This window comes from Copadichromis virginalis, linkage group LG16 (assembly GCF_057382275.1).
Source record: "Copadichromis virginalis isolate Kocher_CV1m ecotype Utaka linkage group LG16, C_Virginalis_male_GT1.1, whole genome shotgun sequence".
Lineage (NCBI taxonomy): Eukaryota > Metazoa > Chordata > Actinopteri > Cichliformes > Cichlidae > Copadichromis > Copadichromis virginalis.
In genome coordinates this window covers 2,063,225-2,080,279 of record NC_140633.1, presented here as the reverse complement: position 1 = coordinate 2,080,279, position 17,055 = coordinate 2,063,225, and positions in this window count along the sequence as shown.

The window sequence follows — 17,055 nt, the reverse complement described above, 5'->3', positions numbered from 1 at the left end:
ACAAACATGTTAGAGTTGGTTGTGATATACAGTCTGCATAAGTGTGGTCAATCTAATAAACATTTATAAGGAGATGGCAGTTACTGTGAATGTACAGCAGTTACACAGTGATTAGTAATAAACAGTCAGACAATGACCCTGACAATCTCATTCAATCTTGCAGATTGCACCTTCTGTGGAAAGTGGTACCACACAGTGTGTGTGGACTTCCCCTGTGCAGAAGGCGACTACAAATGTTGTGGGTGCTAAATAAACAGAAAAAATTGATCCCTGTTGTCTTTGCTTACCGATTGTTTTCAGTGTTGACAATCCACATTGCTGGCATTGCATCTTTCAACATGTTTGTGGGTAGATTTGGATGTACCAGGGGTAAGTGCAGCCACTCAGCCTCTACTCAATGTGATCATAGCAGCAGGTGCAGATGTGTCACAAGTTAATCTAGTAGTGGGCTATGGTCATGTGTTAGTGGTGGGAACAGTCATATCCACTCACTCTCACTGGCTGTTTATTACTAATCACTGTGTAACTGCTGTGAATTCACAGTAACTGCCGTCTCCTTACAAATCTTCATTAGATTAACCACACTTATACAGACTGTATATAACTCCAGCCATGTTGATGAATTGCCTATATTGGCTGGAAATATTCATTTTCAGGGAAAAGACACAGACAGACGATGCTTACAGGATGTGATGTGACAACACTAATGAAATATTGATGTGTCATATTTGTCCAAGGCGTATTTCATTGTTATGGAAAAAGAGAATATTAAAATCATGATGACCAATTGGAGTGGTGATTTCTATGACTTTGTGTATATAATTTGGAATTTTGTACAAATGTAGGCCAATAAGGAATATATGATATCATTTCATTCTTTTCAAAGGTTTATTTGCATGACGCACAAACAGACACAATTGAAAGGTACAAATGTGCATGACACGAATTCAAACGTGCTGCAGATGTGTGTCACAGGTTGATCTGGCTGTAGGCTGTGGCACTTGGCCAGAGGTGGCGCTGGTTGACTCGACTCCATGTTAGTGCACAAAGTAAACTGCACGCTGTAGTTGTGAAGCAAAAACGCTGAATTCGGAGAAATAAACCGTGCGAGGGGAACGATAACGACGACAACAGTCTCCCGATCGTTTACTCTTGCTGTCCTGTGAACAACATTGGCGTGGTGTTACTTGTTTGCTGTTTTCGCGATCGCGTCGCGCACGAGGATATCACCAGATAAACTCGCCACATTTTTAAACATTTTGTTGTTCAACAGCATCAAGACTGACGGAGTGTGTTTGAGATAACCTCACAAGTGTCACAGATGACACATTTGGCGTTTTTTTGCTGGTTTGTCGGTAGCAGCTCCTGAAACGCAAGACTGCCACACATCTGTTCGACCAACGCCAGTTGATCTAAACGCCAGTAGATCTGGAACACCGGCCATGCTGAAAGGAGCTGTGACCGGGGCACACATGCACGCGCCTACGTCACCACGCAGCGCACACACACATGAACGCACTATACACATATGCAGCATATTTATATTACTTGGTTTTAGAGTTGGAGTATTTACATATTGATCTGAAATATTTTGCTGCTGAGCAGCAGAGTTCCAAAGCGTCCCCCTGTAACCATGGTTACGCAGATGCGTTCCGACTGTCACGTCACCGAGGAGAACCTGTTTCAAATGTATACCTGGATCAACCTGGAATCAGTTTGAAAAGTTTTCTGCTGAGATCCGCAGCTCGACTTCCTGGCACCCCGGGATAAGATGAGTTGCTGTGTTTTTCACGGAGAAAAAATAACGTCAGTGTTAGATGAAAAAAAAAAAGATGCAAGCAGAAGAGGACAGCAGATTGAGAAGAGATTTATTCAAACGGTAAGGAGCTTCTAACAAGTGATATCTGATAAGCTTAAAACTTAAATCTTAAATCTAATGTCCAGATTCATGCTAAACTTTTCTGATTACTCCGTGTATCTGCACCGTTAGACTTTTCATCGCCACTTTACGGTAACATACTGGCGTCACTGCCCAGATAGCAAGGAAACATTGAAACAATGTTGAGTCAATATCAGGCTGTGTCATTGAATCAACGCTGAAGTGTGACGTTGACCTAACGTCACTCTTGCACCCTTTTTTAACGTTGAAACAACGTCAGGTTTTGACGTTGAATCAATGTTGAAACCTGACGTTGATTCAACGTTATATTTTCTAATACTGTTGACATTGAAACAATGTCAGATTCTGATATTGAAACACTGTTGAGCTATGGTGTTGATTTTCCACCTCTTTCGCACAGTTGCTTTTTATTAAAACAACAGTTAAATCATGACTGGAAATCTACCTTTCTTTATAGGTATTTTAACCAATACTAAACTACTGCATGTTTCCATCAATACTTCAACCACCTAAACACATAATTGTACTTATTCCTTAAATTGGACACCCTTTATAAAAAAAACCTAAATGTGTCACAATGTATCATGTCAATATTAATATCCTAAAATAAGAAAGCATTGCATGTGATGTAACAGAGAAAAAAAATAAACAAAAAAAGGTCAATAGGCATGTTTCGTTTGCTAAATACTTTATTAAAAGACAGTTTCCTATTTACGTTTATATGATTCACAGAAGTTTGTAATTTTTTGCATGATGTGCGTCCTGCACCACCCAAACGATCTGGGGCGTATCGGAGCCATTTCTGCACTGCTTGTGCAAAGACAAACTCGGACATAGAGTTTGCCCCTAACTGCTGCGTCAGGCTCCAATCAAGGCAAAGCGTCTCACCTATAGACACGTTTTAAGAGATGGAATTAGCGTGTCTCATGTCTTAAATGTGTATGCAAGTGCTTGTGTGTTTAATCAACAGGCCGTTGTTATGTATTTAAATCACATCTGACAGCTATTACACTTTATAGTTACAAAGTGTACATAACCTTTATATACTTACCATTGCCTTATTTGCCTCTTGTGATTGAAGAGGTGCCTCTGCATTGTTTAGCTCCTCAATGTTGTGCAAGGGCAAATCCAGAGGCAGTACCCCAGCATCTACCGATTCATTGCAGCCGGTATTGCGGATGGCTCTGACCTCCTCACGGAGTTCGTTAACAGCTCTCGTCAGGTCTGACAGAAAAAGATAACTTTTTTTTTTTAAGTATTTAAGAATACAGACAACTTGTCAAACGTTTCCTTGTGTCACACACAGATATGTACAAAGACACTAGACAGTATTTTATTACCTGGTATTTTCACTCGAGGGGCCTGGGGAAACCATTTTTTTGTGGGCTGCTCATCCTCTGAGTCACTATATGTGTACAGGGGATTTGGTCTAAAGAAAAAAAGTTGAAAACGGTCATAAGTAATTACAAATGTGCTTTTGGAATATTTTTTCCTAAAGTTACAGTTTGATTTATAACAACATACACAGGAAACGGAGATGTGCAAGAAGGTACAGTATACAAGGAATTTTTGAAGTGCACAAGTGTACACGGTTTTGCATTTATAAAAAGTTTACAAGCTTCCACTTTTTGGACTATATTATGTGGTGATATAGCAGTATGCAAGCACCACAGATATGTATAAAAGACAAGATCATAAATTCTTAGCAATCAAAGATATGTTTGTGAAATAAAAAAAGTTTTACTTGTGCTTTCTTTTATGACTGGTCTGAGTTTCAGCTTCGGACTGAAGGTCAGACATATCACAGTGTTCACTTAGATATTTCTGAAGACTGCGTTCTGCTTCGTGAAATGTGTCTGGAAGTACAAACACAATGTATGGCCAGACATAAATTAGGACACGAAAAACTTGTTATTGTTACATTTATACAACACCAATCCAGATGATACCCACCATGGCTTATTAGAAGTCGGACTGGTGCATAGGTGAGCCATGTTGCACCAGGATGAACTCTCCTCTTTACTGCGTCGTGGATCCTGAATGTGTCTCATGGAGGATATGGAGGCCATGACAATTTCTCCCCATTTATCCATGATCTAGGGACTATTTCTGTACCACCAGTGCTAAACTGCACAATGCACCAGTCTTTCATTTTTATCTTTTTTTTAATTTGGAGTCCTTTTTTGCCCTGTCTAGGATAAACAGGAAACAGATAATTACAATATATTTCATAGTCACTACAAAACTTGATCTATTGATTGAACTAAATAATAAATAATAGCTTAAAATGTATATAGGCAACAATTACAAGCAAACCCGTATATGTAAGCATTTAAACACTGAAGATAATAAAATTAACAGTATTTTGTCTAAGTCTGCCATTGTAGGAATTCATGGCACCGAGACAAAAACTTGGCGCACAGTGTGGCGTCAAAATAGGCGCACACCTTTGACGCTGCGTTTTCTCCGTCTTGCTCGTCCACACGTAAATGCTAAACGCAGTTTACGTGTGGACAAAAGGTGCAAACGCAAGTTAGGTGAGCGTGCAGCGTAAAGTTTGAATTGAGTGCGAATCGAAGCGGGTGCTCACCAATCATTAAAAGTAACAAAGTCATTGAACACATTTATACAGTTACCTTTACGTTTATCAATCACAGATTTACAATTTTTTGTAGTACTATGCTAAAAAGCAACTACAGAGCGAAAGTCTGGGTCAAGCGCCGAGGCGACGGCAAGAACAAAGGAACCCTCGAAGCGTTAAAGCTAGCTTTGTAAGGGAATATAACGGAAAAGTATGAAACGAAAATGTTTTCTTTGTTGATAGACTTTGTTTGCAGTGCAATTTATTTGTTGCCGGATTGTAAGATGAAAGTAGACAATTTCGGGCTCCCACATTTTATCCGAAACTTTACATTAACAAGTTTGTTTGTTTGTTTTTACTGTTATTCAAATGCAACCGTGGAAATAACGAATAGAACAAAAGTCATTCATTCTTACCTTATACTAATCGTGGCGCAGGCCAGTGCAGTGCATGAACTGATGCCTTCTCCGGTCAATTCCGCTGAGAGTAAATCTAATGTCCCGCTCTACTGTACAAGACAATGGTTACCTGGAGGGATGTACCAATGTGATAGGGGTGCTGCGGAATAGTCCAAGTGGTAGCAGCTTTAATTTCCCGCTCAACTATAAATCGATGGTTTTTCAACGTGATTGTTGTCACCTTGTCAACTATAAATAGATCAACAATCAACGATGACAGAACAACAGTGAATCAATGTTATTTCAATGTCAGTGTCAGGTTTCATCAGTATTTCAATGTTGTTTCAACATTGGTTTTGTGTTGACATTTCAATCCTGACGATTCTGATGGTTCAGATGGAAAATCAACATCTGTTCAATGTCTCCTTGCTATCTGGGTGCTGCCAGCGTCATATCGTGACGCCGTGTTACGGTAGCTTACCTTTCTGCAGGATGATACCGTTTTTTGCTGGTGTGGTATAATACTCTTGGACAAATTATGGTAACGCACCGTAGCCTTTTTTACGGTATCTCACTGGCGACAGTTATGTCAGTGAGATACCGTTATGTCGTTATGTCGTAAATTACGTCAACAAAGTAACATCATACTGTGATTAATAAATTGGTATACTACCGTTTATTCACGGTATGTCACTGTAAGCCCGCTGCAAGGTAATAAACTGCAATATATTGTAACGTTCACAAGAACCAGACGGTTGGGTCTCAGTTTGTCCGTTTATTCGCCACATAAGCAAGCGGGTTGCTAACTCAGGGGAGAGCGCCCTCGTGCTACACCTCTCTTCAGCCTGGCACCCACACAACACAGAACCCAGGTCCCCCCTCCCCTTCCTCCACACCACCCTCCCTACTTCCTGCAGCACAACCAAACATGAATCTTAAAAGAACAACAACAGTGTGCAAAGATAACCAACATGTACAATAACACTTAACCATCGTTACACTGCCCCCCCAGCAATAAGTTCCTCGTCCCCGAGGGAACGACACAGTCTCTGAGGCGGGGTGGTAGCCTACGTTCCCTCCTTGACCTCCTGAGCCCCTGAGGTGGGCGTGGAGCGTCGGGGCTTTGGGGTGAAGAGTCCGAGGGAGGGGAACGCAGCCCCGGTCGGGGGCCCCTCTGAGCAGGGTCATGGACGCTCTGTACACGTCCCTCTGGAAAGGAGGGGAGGGACTGCCCTCTGTAGGGGGCCATCCGGTCTCTGTGCAGCGCTACTATCCTCCCCCTAGGAGGCAACTGCACCCTGTAAACAACCTCCCCCACTCGCTCTAGGACGCTGCAAGGCCCCACCCAGCTGCTATCCAGTTTAGGACACCGTCCCTTCTTTCTCTTTGGGCTGTAGACCCACACCAGCTCCCCAGCACGGAAGTGCCTCCCCTTAGTGGTGATGTCATAATTCCTCTTTTGGCGCAGGCCTGCCTTCGCCAGCTGCTCCCGGGCGTAGGAATGTGCAGAATCCAGCCGGTCCTGCAGCTTCCTTGCGTAGTCCCGGCCTGGTGGTGCTTCTGGCGCGTCCGGGGGCTTCCCAAAAGCCAACTCTGCAGGAGTTCTCAGCTCTCTCCCTAACATGAGCAGGGCAGGCGTACATTGGGTGGAGTCTTGCACTGCCGACCTGTAGGCCATGAGGATAAGGGGAAGATGGTAGTCCCAGTCCCGTTGGTGTTCTGAGGTAAGGATGGCTAGCTGCTGGGCCAGCGTCCTGTTAAACCTTTCCACCAGTCCATCGCTTTGGGGGTGAAGTGGGGTGGTGCGGGTCTTCTTGATCCCAAGGCGTTCACACATGGCAGCAAATACCTTGGACTCAAAGTTACGCCCCTGGTCACTGTGGAGGGTCTCTGCTGTTCCAAAGCGGCTGAACATCCCCTCCACTAATACATCAGCGACAGTCTCAGCCTCCTGATCTGGGATGGTGTATGCTTCCGGCCACTTGGTAAAATAGTCCATGGCCACAAGAACATAGCGGTTTCCTCTGTCTGTGCGAGGAAATGGGCCCATGACGTCCACAGCTACTCGCTCCATTGGAGCCCCTGCTGGTTGCTGCTGAAGCTGAGCCCGGGACTGGTCCTGTGGCCCTTTGTGTGAGGAACATGCATCACAGCTCCGGCAAAAGTCCTCCACATCCCTCCGCTGTTGACCCCAGTAATAGCCCTGGCGGAGGCGGCGGAGAGTCTTAGAGACCCCAAAGTGGCCGGAGCCAGTGCTCCCATGGCAGGCTTCCAGCACCGCTGACCTCAGCGACCTTGGCACCACAACCTGCCACCTCTCCTCCCCCGTGGCAGGATCCTTCCAGGCACGCTCCAACACCCCCCCCTTCAGCCTGAGAGCTGCAAACTTGGCCCATAGCCCCCTGGTACAGATGGAAAACCCAGTGACCTCATCCCAAAGGGGTTGCTCCCCCTTCTCCAGCCACTGCAGGACCGGCAGCAGGTCTGTGTCTTGTTCCTGCCGTGCCCTCCACTCCGCTGCATCCACCACCAGAAGAGCCCTGCAGGCGAGCTGTGCTGCTCCGCCTATTGTCGTGAGTTCCCGCTCTATTTCCTCTCGCTTCTCACAGTAACGGCAGCCAGCTGCAGCACATGGGCGGCGAGAGAGGGCGTCTGCGTTAGAATGGTGCGTCCCTGCTCTGTGCTCCACAGTGAAATTGAAGGCTTGGAGCTCCTCCAGCCAGCGAGCCACCTGTCCCTCTGGCTCCCTGAAAGACATCAGCCACTGAAGGGCAGCATGATCAGTTCTGATAACAAATGCTGTGCCGCACAGGTAGTACTTAAAGTGTCTCACCCCTGCCACCACAGCCAGCAGCTCTCGTCGTGTGACACAGTAGCGCCGCTCACTCCTGTTCAGGACCCGACTGAAGTACGCCACCACCTTCTCACCTTCCGGCCCAACCTGCGACAACACAGCTCCCAGCCCCACATTACTTGCGTCAGTGTCCAGGACAAAAGGCAGGGTGGGGTCAGGGGGGGGCGAGGACTGGGGACTCTGTCAGCGATTTGCGGAGGGTGTTGAACGCCTGCTGACAGTCCTGGGTCCAGATGAAGTCACGGTCCTTCTGCAGCAGGTGGAAGAGTGGTGCGGCTATGGAGGAAAAGCCCTTCACAAACCTCCTGTAATAAGACGCCAGTCCTAGGAAGCTTTTGAGCTGTTTCTGGTCTGCTGGTGTGGGCCACTCGGTAATGGTGTGAATTTTTTCCTCCAAAGTGCTGATGCCCTCACGACCCAGCTTGTGGCCCAGAAACTCCACCTCCCTCCTCATGAAGTGGCACTTGTCGGGATGCAGCTTCAGGCCTGCAGCCGCCACCCTCTCCAACACTTGTCTCAGGGCATCCAGGGCAGCATCAAAGGAGCTCCCGTGCACTAGAAGATCATCCAGGTAAACCAGACACCGTTGCCGTGGGACGCCAGCCAGCACACTGTCCATAAGCCTCTCGAAGGTCGCAGGAGCGTTGCAAAGACCAAAGCTCAGGACTTTGAACTGCCATAGTCCCCTGTTAGTGCAGAAGGCTGTCTTCGGTCTGGATTCCGGGGACAGTGGCACCTGCCAGTAGCCACTCCGCAGGTCCAGGGTGGAGAACCAGGAGGACCCGGCTACTAAGTCGAGAGACTCATCAATCCTGGGAAGGGGGTAAGAGTCCTTCTTCGTCACTTTGTTGAGTGGTCTGTAGTCCACACAGAAACGCATCCTAGGACTTTTTTTCTTAGGCACCATCACCACCGCGGAGGCCCACGGGCTATCAGATGGCTCTATGATGCCCGCCTTCATCATTTCACACAACTCTCTGTCTGCAGCCTCCTGATGAGCCAGGGGCAGGCGGCGGGGGCGCCCTTTAATAGGCTGGACATCCCCGGTCTCAATGACGTGCTCTACCAAGTGTGTCAAGCCAACATCACTTTCTTTCAGGGCAAAAATGTCACTAAACTCTTTTAGTACCTGCCATAGACTCTCTTGCTGCTGTGGAGTCAGCCCCTCACAGTTCTTTGACCAGATACTCCTCACTGCTGAGAGCCTCTCCTCCTCCTCCGCTCGCTGTTCTGCTGGCGGGTCTGCAGGGGTCTCTGCGGTGGAGGTGGACGCCGCGGCAGATGCTGTGCAGACCGGGGGGGGAATAAGCGGCACCTTCTTCCCATCAGGGAGTGCGAGGAAGCCTTTGCCTAAGTCCAGTACACCACCAATGGCTCGTAAAAAATCCAGCCCAAGGATGCAGGCGTCCTGCACGTCAGCCACCCAGGCAGCATAAGACACACCGAGGTCCCCCACCTTGAACTGGAACACTCCCCTCCCTCTCATTGGGGCCAGATCACCGGTCACAGTCTTAAGTTGCACATTAGTCGGTTGCACAGCAGCTCCGGGTGGGACAACATCGGGTCGGACCAGCGTTGCATTGGACCCCGTGTCCAGCAGGGCCGTACAGGACACCCCCGCAATCATCACTGGAACATGGCAAAAGCCGCCAACCTGGGTCCAGCCCACAGCGATGGCCGCACCAGGTGGGGGTGGCGGTGGAGTGGGGATGTCGTTCTCCCAGGCCCGTGTACTCCCGCCTACACGGGCCCATGGGCGTTTCCCTGAACCGCTGCAAGCTTGGGGCACTGCCTGATGAGGTGTCCGACTTGTCCACATCCCCAGCAGCTCTGCGGTCAGCGGTGTGGGCCAGCCCGAGGGGAAGGCGACTGCAGCGAAGCCACCTGCACCAAACTGCACAGGCCCGCTGGCGTCTCCGTCTGTTCCACAGGTGCTGACACAGCCCTCACCACGTGTGCGTCATCAGCGCCCCCAGAGGATCCCGCAAGCATCTCCCTCTCCAACGCTAGCTCCAGGGCTGCACTGAGTGTGGCCGGACGAGCAAGCTGAGTTTGCATACGGAGCTCTTTAGGGCTCAGGGCCTGCAGGAACTGGTCCCGAGCTAACTCCGCCTGCACTGATGGTGGCATGCTGTCATACGCCCTCCGGCAAAGGCACTCGACTTCATGGGCCAAAATGCGGAGGGGCTCACCTGGCAATCTGCGTCTGTTGTGGAACTCCGACCTCAGCAGCACTGGTTGGTTATACTGCCCGAAGCGCCTCTGAAGTGCTCCGACCAGAGCATTATAATCTCCCCTCTGCTCCATGGTTAGCAGCAGCAGGCATGCAGCTGCATCCTCACACAGGCACAAAGCCAACTGGAGAGCTTTATGTTCCTCAGACCAGCCAGCTGCAACAGCTAACAGCTCGAACTGTGCGATAAACACTTCCCATGGCGTCTTGCCGCTGAACTTAGGCGTTTTTATATGCGCTGCAGCTTGCTGGGCGCCGCCATGTTTGTTTACATCACGTGACGGCGCGCCAAGCGAGGTCGACTCCTTCCCGCCGGAATCGCGGCCGCTGTGCGAACAGTTCCCGAGCCTAGTCAAACCTGGAGAAAATCCAGCCTCGGCAGACAGCCGCAGCGCCGTTTCCCTCACTCCATGGGCGGGCGAGCGCGGACGAACCTCCCTCTCCTCCGTCTCCTTCTTAATCCTGCCCGGCAACATCCTCGTCTCGTAACGGCAAGCGTCGCCAGCAACAGGGTGTCGGGCGTTCTGGGGTTCTTTTTTCTTTCTTCACTTCTGACACCAATGTAACGTTCACAAGAACCAGACGGTTGGGTCTCAGTTTGTCCGTTTATTCGCCACATAAGCAAGCGGGTTGCTAACTCAGGGGAGAGCGCCCTCGTGCTACACCTCTCTTCAGCCTGGCACCCACACAACACAGAACCCAGGTCCCCCCTCCCCTTCCTCCACACCACCCTCCCTACTTCCTGCAGCACAACCAAACATGAATCTTAAAAGAACAACAACAGTGTGCAAAGATAACCAACATGTACAATAACACTTAACCATCGTTACAATATTAACCAGTAACTTACCGTTGGTACGCATCATCAGTACCAAAAATATTCATCTCTGCTAGAGGACACCGTGTCCTAACAGGCGGTCATTTACTCTTTTAAAAGGTAGTAATTTACCGTAATTTCAGTTAACAGTAACATACTGTAAGAGACTGGAGGGTTCCAAAAAAGTTGGATGGATGGATACACACACACACACACACACACACACACACACACACACACACACACACACACACACACACACACACACACAAATATAATTCATGTGCTTTACACCACTTTATTTCAATTCTGATTCTTCCCTGCTGAAATACACATTTCCAAAATCAAAAACTGAAAAGAACTGAAAACATATTTTCATTGAGGAAGCACTTGTTTTTACTAAACCATGTAATCCATTATTTTCTCAGATGGTTGTACAAACAATAACAATATTATGTCATATCCATATCATGGCAGACAACACATGCTCAAGTGTTGGGTTTCCTTACTTATATTTTGTAGGGTCTCAAACCTACAATGTGAAGTGCCTTGGCATTCATTTTGTTGGCACCATACAAACAAACTGAATTGTAATGGATATAATATCAAGCCCCACACGTCTGCCTTTATATACACTTTGTCCAAAATACTGGCTCACACGACCAAATCATTGCACAAAACAGGGTCCACAAGGACATGGATGAGCGTGTGTGGTGTGAAGGAACTTGACTGACCTGCACTGAACCCTGATCTTGCTTTGTGGACTGAGTTCATTGATTTGTAGGGTGAGCCAATACATGTGACAATTAAAGTGTAAGTAGCTGAAATAATTTTTAACAAACGGGTAAAAGAAGGTTAGCACTGTTGCCACACAGCAAGAAGGTCCTGAGTTCAATTCCACCATCAGGTCTTTCTGTGTGGAGTTTGCATGTTCTCCCCGTGTTTGCGTGGGTTCTCTCCGGGTACTCCGGCTTCCTCCCACCGTCCAAAGACATGCAGCTTGTGGGGATAGGTTAATTGGATAATCCAAATTGCCACTAGGTGTGAATGTGCGAGTGAATGTGAGTGTGAATGGTTGTCTGTCCCTGTGTGTTGGCCCTGCGACAGACTGGCGACCTGTCCAGGGTGTACCCCGCCTTTCGCCCTATGACAGCTGGGATAGGCTCCAGCGCCCCCCGCGACCCTGAAAAAGGATAAGCGGAAGTGAATGGATGGATGGATGGGTAAAAGAAGGGAAAAAAATCAAAACTGTTGCACTCAAAAAAACCTATTGGACAGAGACAGCGTCTTGCAAGATGGCGAGAGAGCTTGTCTTCATTGTTGCTCGTCTTGTGTAAATGTCCAGAAAGCATGGGCCATGGATCATCTGTGGAGACATGGGTAACAACACATTGGTCACTTAAATTATACAAGAAATGTACTAATTTCCCTAATTTGAAGTTCTCCACTCAAATTCAGTAAGCCACTGGAGGAAAGTTGTGACATGAGGGTTAATGTGAACAACCTTTCGCTTCACAGTGGTCCCAGTCTTCCTGCTTGTCCCAACCTTGGAGGTACATTTTGTTCCCTCTTCAGGGTTTATCCTTACAAAAAACCTTGCACCCGCTGACTCCTGGTATTCCAGGTTCAATACATAGAATGAACCAAAGAAGACTGACATTGCATCAGCACAGGTGTTCTCTTTGTCCAGCTCAACAATTACACGCCCCTCTGCACTCACCATCCAGCAGGTGGCGGTCATTGAACTTTGTCCTTAAATGTATAGGGGCAACATGTTGTCATTATGCAACATAAAATAATTTCAATACTTCACTTCTTCACACTGTCTAGATAGTCATAAAGCAAATACCTACGTACAGTTAATTATTAATGGCCTTGTGTACATAGGTCCATTTTAACATATTATAATTGTATATAATTGGGAATTATTCTGCACATTAAACACACCTAACAAAGAGTCAGCCCAGTTAAAGTACCGGAGGTGAATCAACTGTATGGTTATTTTGGAGTTTATAGTTTGTGCTGCTGTTAAACTTTACAGTATTGACTTCAGTATTTCTGCTGTTGGTGTAGCTAGACTACTGTTGATCAGTAATATGTAATGTGAAATTTGATATTGTTACTTTGCTGGATTCACTGAGACACATGTCCAACAACCTTGGTTTATAAAGGAAATTACAGAAATTTGAGCTAACAAAACAGAGACTGGATACCTGTGTCCACGAAAAGCTCCTGTGCCAAACAGAAATTTTAATATGGTCTAATCAGCTCTATGTCATAAATGACTTCTTACCAAGCATAATCAGCCTTGGGGTGCTTGGCAGGCTTTTAACATGCAAACTGAACAATATAAATTTGTGTGCACTGAAGCCACAAATTTCGGGGCCTGGGGAGCGAACACCCGCACGAAGGGTGGCCAGGCGGCCCGGTCCAGGTTTTTTCTTCTTTTCTTCTTTCTTTCACACGCCTGGTGGGCGGTGCCACCCGATCACAAGGGCTGGCAAGGCTTTCGTAGCCTGGGGAGCGGACACCCTCACAAAGGGTGGCCAGGCGGCCCGGTCCGGGTTTTTTCTTCTTTTCTTCTTTCTTTCACACGCCTGGTGGGCGGTGCCACCCGATCACAAGGGCTGGCAAGGCTTTCGGAGCCTGGGGAGCGGACACCCTCACAAAGGGTGGCCAGGCGGCCCGGTCCGGGTTTTTTCTTCTTTTCTTCTTTCTTTCACACGCCTGGTGGGCGGTACCACCCCATCACAAGGGCTGGCAAGGCTTTCGGAGCCTGGGGAGCGGACACCCGCACAAAGGGTGGCCAGGCGGCCCGGTCCGGGTTTTTTCTTCTTTTCTTCTTTCTTTCACACGCCTGGTGGGCGGTGCCACCCGATCACAAGGGCTGGCAAGGCTTTCGGAGCCTGGGGAGCGGACACCCTCACAAAGGGTGGCCAGGCGGCCCGGTCCGGGTTTTTTCTTCTTTTCTTCTTTCTTTCACACGCCTGGTGGGCGGTACCACCCCATCACAAGGGCTGGCAAGGCTTTCGGAGCCTGGGGAGCGGACACCCGCACAAAGGGTGGCCAGGCGGCCCGGTCCGGGTTTTTTCTTCTTTTCTTCTTTCTTTCACACGCCTGGTGGGCGGTGCCACCCGATCACAAGGGCTGGCAAGGCTTTCGTAGCCTGGGGAGCGGACACCCTCACAAAGGGTGGCCAGGCGGCCCGGTCCGGGTTTTTTCTTCTTTTCTTCTTTCTTTCACACGCCTGGTGGGCGGTGCCACCCGATCACAAGGGCTGGCAAGGCTTTCGGAGCCTGGGGAGCGGACACCCGCACAAAGGGTGGCCAGGCGGCCCGGTCCGGGTTTTTTCTTCTTTTCTTCTTTCTTTCACACGCCTGGTGGGCGGTGCCACCCGATCACAAGTGCTGGCAAGGCTTTCGTAGCCTGGGGAGCGGACACCCTCACAAAGGGTGGCCAGGCGGCCCGGTCCGGGTTTTTTCTTCTTTTCTTCTTTCTTTCACACGCCTGGTGGGCGGTGCCACCCGATCACAAGGGCTGGCAAGGCTTTCGGAGCCTGGGGAGCGGACACCCTCACAAAGGGTGGCCAGGCGGCCCGGTCCGGGTTTTTTCTTCTTTTCTTCTTTCTTTCACACGCCTGGTGGGCGGTGCCACCCGATCACAAGGGCTGGCAAGGCTTTCGGAGCCTGGGGAGCGGACACCCGCACAAAGGGTGGCCAGGCGGCCCGGTCCGGGTTTTTTCTTCTTTTCTTCTTTCTTTCACACGCCTGGTGGGCGGTGCCACCCGATCACAAGGGCTGGCAAGGCTTTCGGAGCCTGGGGAGCGGACACCCGCACAAAGGGTGGCCAGGCGGCCCGGTCCGGGTTTTTTCTTCTTTTCTTCTTTCTTTCACACGCCTGGTGGGCGGTGCCACCCGATCACAAGGGCTGGCAAGGCTTTCGGAGCCTGGGGAGCGGACACCCTCACAAAGGGTGGCCAGGCGGCCCGGTCCGGGTTTTTTCTTCTTTTCTTCTTTCTTTCACACGCCTGGTGGGCGGTGCCACCCGATCACAAGGGCTGGCAAGGATTTCGGAGCCTGGGGAGCGGACACCCTCACAAAGGGTGGCCAGGCGGCCCGGTCCGGGTTTTTTCTTCTTTCTTTCACACGCCTGGTGGGCGGTGCCACCCCATCACAAGGGCTGGCAAGGCTTTCGGAGCCTGGGGAGCGGACACCCGCACAAAGGGTGGCCAGGCGGCCCGGTCCGGGTTTTTTCTTCTTTTCTTCTTTCTTTCACACGCCTGGTGGGCGGTGCCACCCGATCACAAGGGCTGGCAAGGCTTTCGGAGCCTGGGGAGCGGACACCCTCACAAAGGGTGGCCAGGCGGCCCGGTCCGGGTTTTTTCTTCTTTTCTTCTTTCTTTCACACGCCTGGTGGGCGGTGCCACCCCATCACAAGGGCTGGCAAGGCTTTCGGAGCCTGGGGAGCGGACACCCGCACAAAGGGTGGCCAGGCGGCCCGGTCCGGGTTTTTTCTTCTTTTCTTCTTTCTTTCACACGCCTGGTGGGCGGTGCCACCCCATCACAAGGGCTGGCAAGGCTTTCGGAGCCTGGGGAGCGGACACCCGCACAAAGGGTGGCCAGGCGGCCCGGTCCGGGTTTTTTCTTCTTTTCTTCTTTCTTTCACACGCCTGGTGGGCGGTGCCACCCCATCACAAGGGCTGGCAAGGCTTTCGGAGCCTGGGGAGCGGACACCCGCACAAAGGGTGGCCAGGCGGCCCGATCCGGGTTTTTTCTTCTTTTCTTCTTTCTTTCACACGCCTGGTGGGCGGTGCCACCCGATCACAAGGGCTGGCAAGGCTTTCGGAGCCTGGGGAGCGGACACCCTCACAAAGGGTGGCCAGGCGGCCCGGTCCGGGTTCTTTCTTCTTTTCTTCTTTCTTTCACACGCCTGGTGGGCGGTGCCACCCGATCACAAGGGCTGGCAAGGATTTCGGAGCCTGGGGAGCGGACACCCTCACAAAGGGTGGCCAGGCGGCCCGGTCCGGGTTTTTTCTTCTTTTCTTCTTTCTTTCACACGCCTGGTGGGCGGTGCCACCCGATCACAAGGGCTGGCAAGGCTTTCGGAGCCTGGGGAGCAGACACCCTCACAAAGGGTGGCCAGGCGGCCCGGTCCGGGTTTTTTCTTCTTTTCTTCTTTCTTTCACACGCCTGGTGGGCGGTGCCAACCCATCACAAGGGCTGGCAAGGCTTTCGGAGCCTGGGGAGCGGACACCCGCACAAAGGGTGGCCAGGCGGCCCGGTCCGGGTTTTTTCTTCTTTTCTTCTTTCTTTCACACGCCTGGTGGGCGGTGCCAACCCATCACAAGGGCTGGCAAGGCTTTCGGAGCCTGGGGAGCGGACACCCGCACAAAGGGTGGCCAGGCGGCCCGGTCCGGGTTTTTTCTTCTTTTCTTCTTTCTTTCACACGCCTGGTGGGAACCTTGGTGCATTCCGGAACTCTGAACATTCCAGAATTCCGAACATTCCGGAACCTTGGTGCATTCCGGAACCTTGGTGCATTCCGGAACTCTGAACATTCCGGAACCTCTGTGCATTCCGGAACTCTTAACATTCCGGAACCTTGGTGCATTCCGGAACTCTGAACATTCCGGAACTCTGAACATTCCGGAATTCCGAACATTCCGGAACCTTGGTGCATTCCGGAACTCTGAACATTCCGGAACTCTGAACATTCCGGAATTCCAAACATTCCGGAACCTTGGTGCATTCCGGAACTCTGAACATTCTGGAACCTTTGTGCATTCCGGAACCTTGGTGCATTCCGGAACTCTGAACATTCCGGAACTCTGAACATTCCGGAATTCCGAACATTCCGGAACCTTGGTGCATTCCGGAACTCTGAACATTCCGGAATTCCGAACATTCCGGAACCTTGGTGCATTCCGGAACTCTGAACATTCCGGAACTCTGAACATTCCGGAACCTTTGTGCATTCCGGAACCTTGGTGCATTCCGGAACTCTGAACATTCCGGAATTCCGAACATTCCGGAACCTTGGTGCATTCCGGAACTCTGAACATTCCGGAACCTTGGTGCATTCCGGAACTCTGAACATTCCGGAACTCTGAACATTCCGGAATTCCGAACATTCCGGAACTCTGAACATTCCGGAATTCCGAACATTCCGGAACCTTGGTGCATTCCGGAACTCTGAACATTCCGGAATTCCGAACATTCCGGAACCTTGGTGCATTCCGGAACTCTGAACATTCCGGAACCTTGGTGCATTCC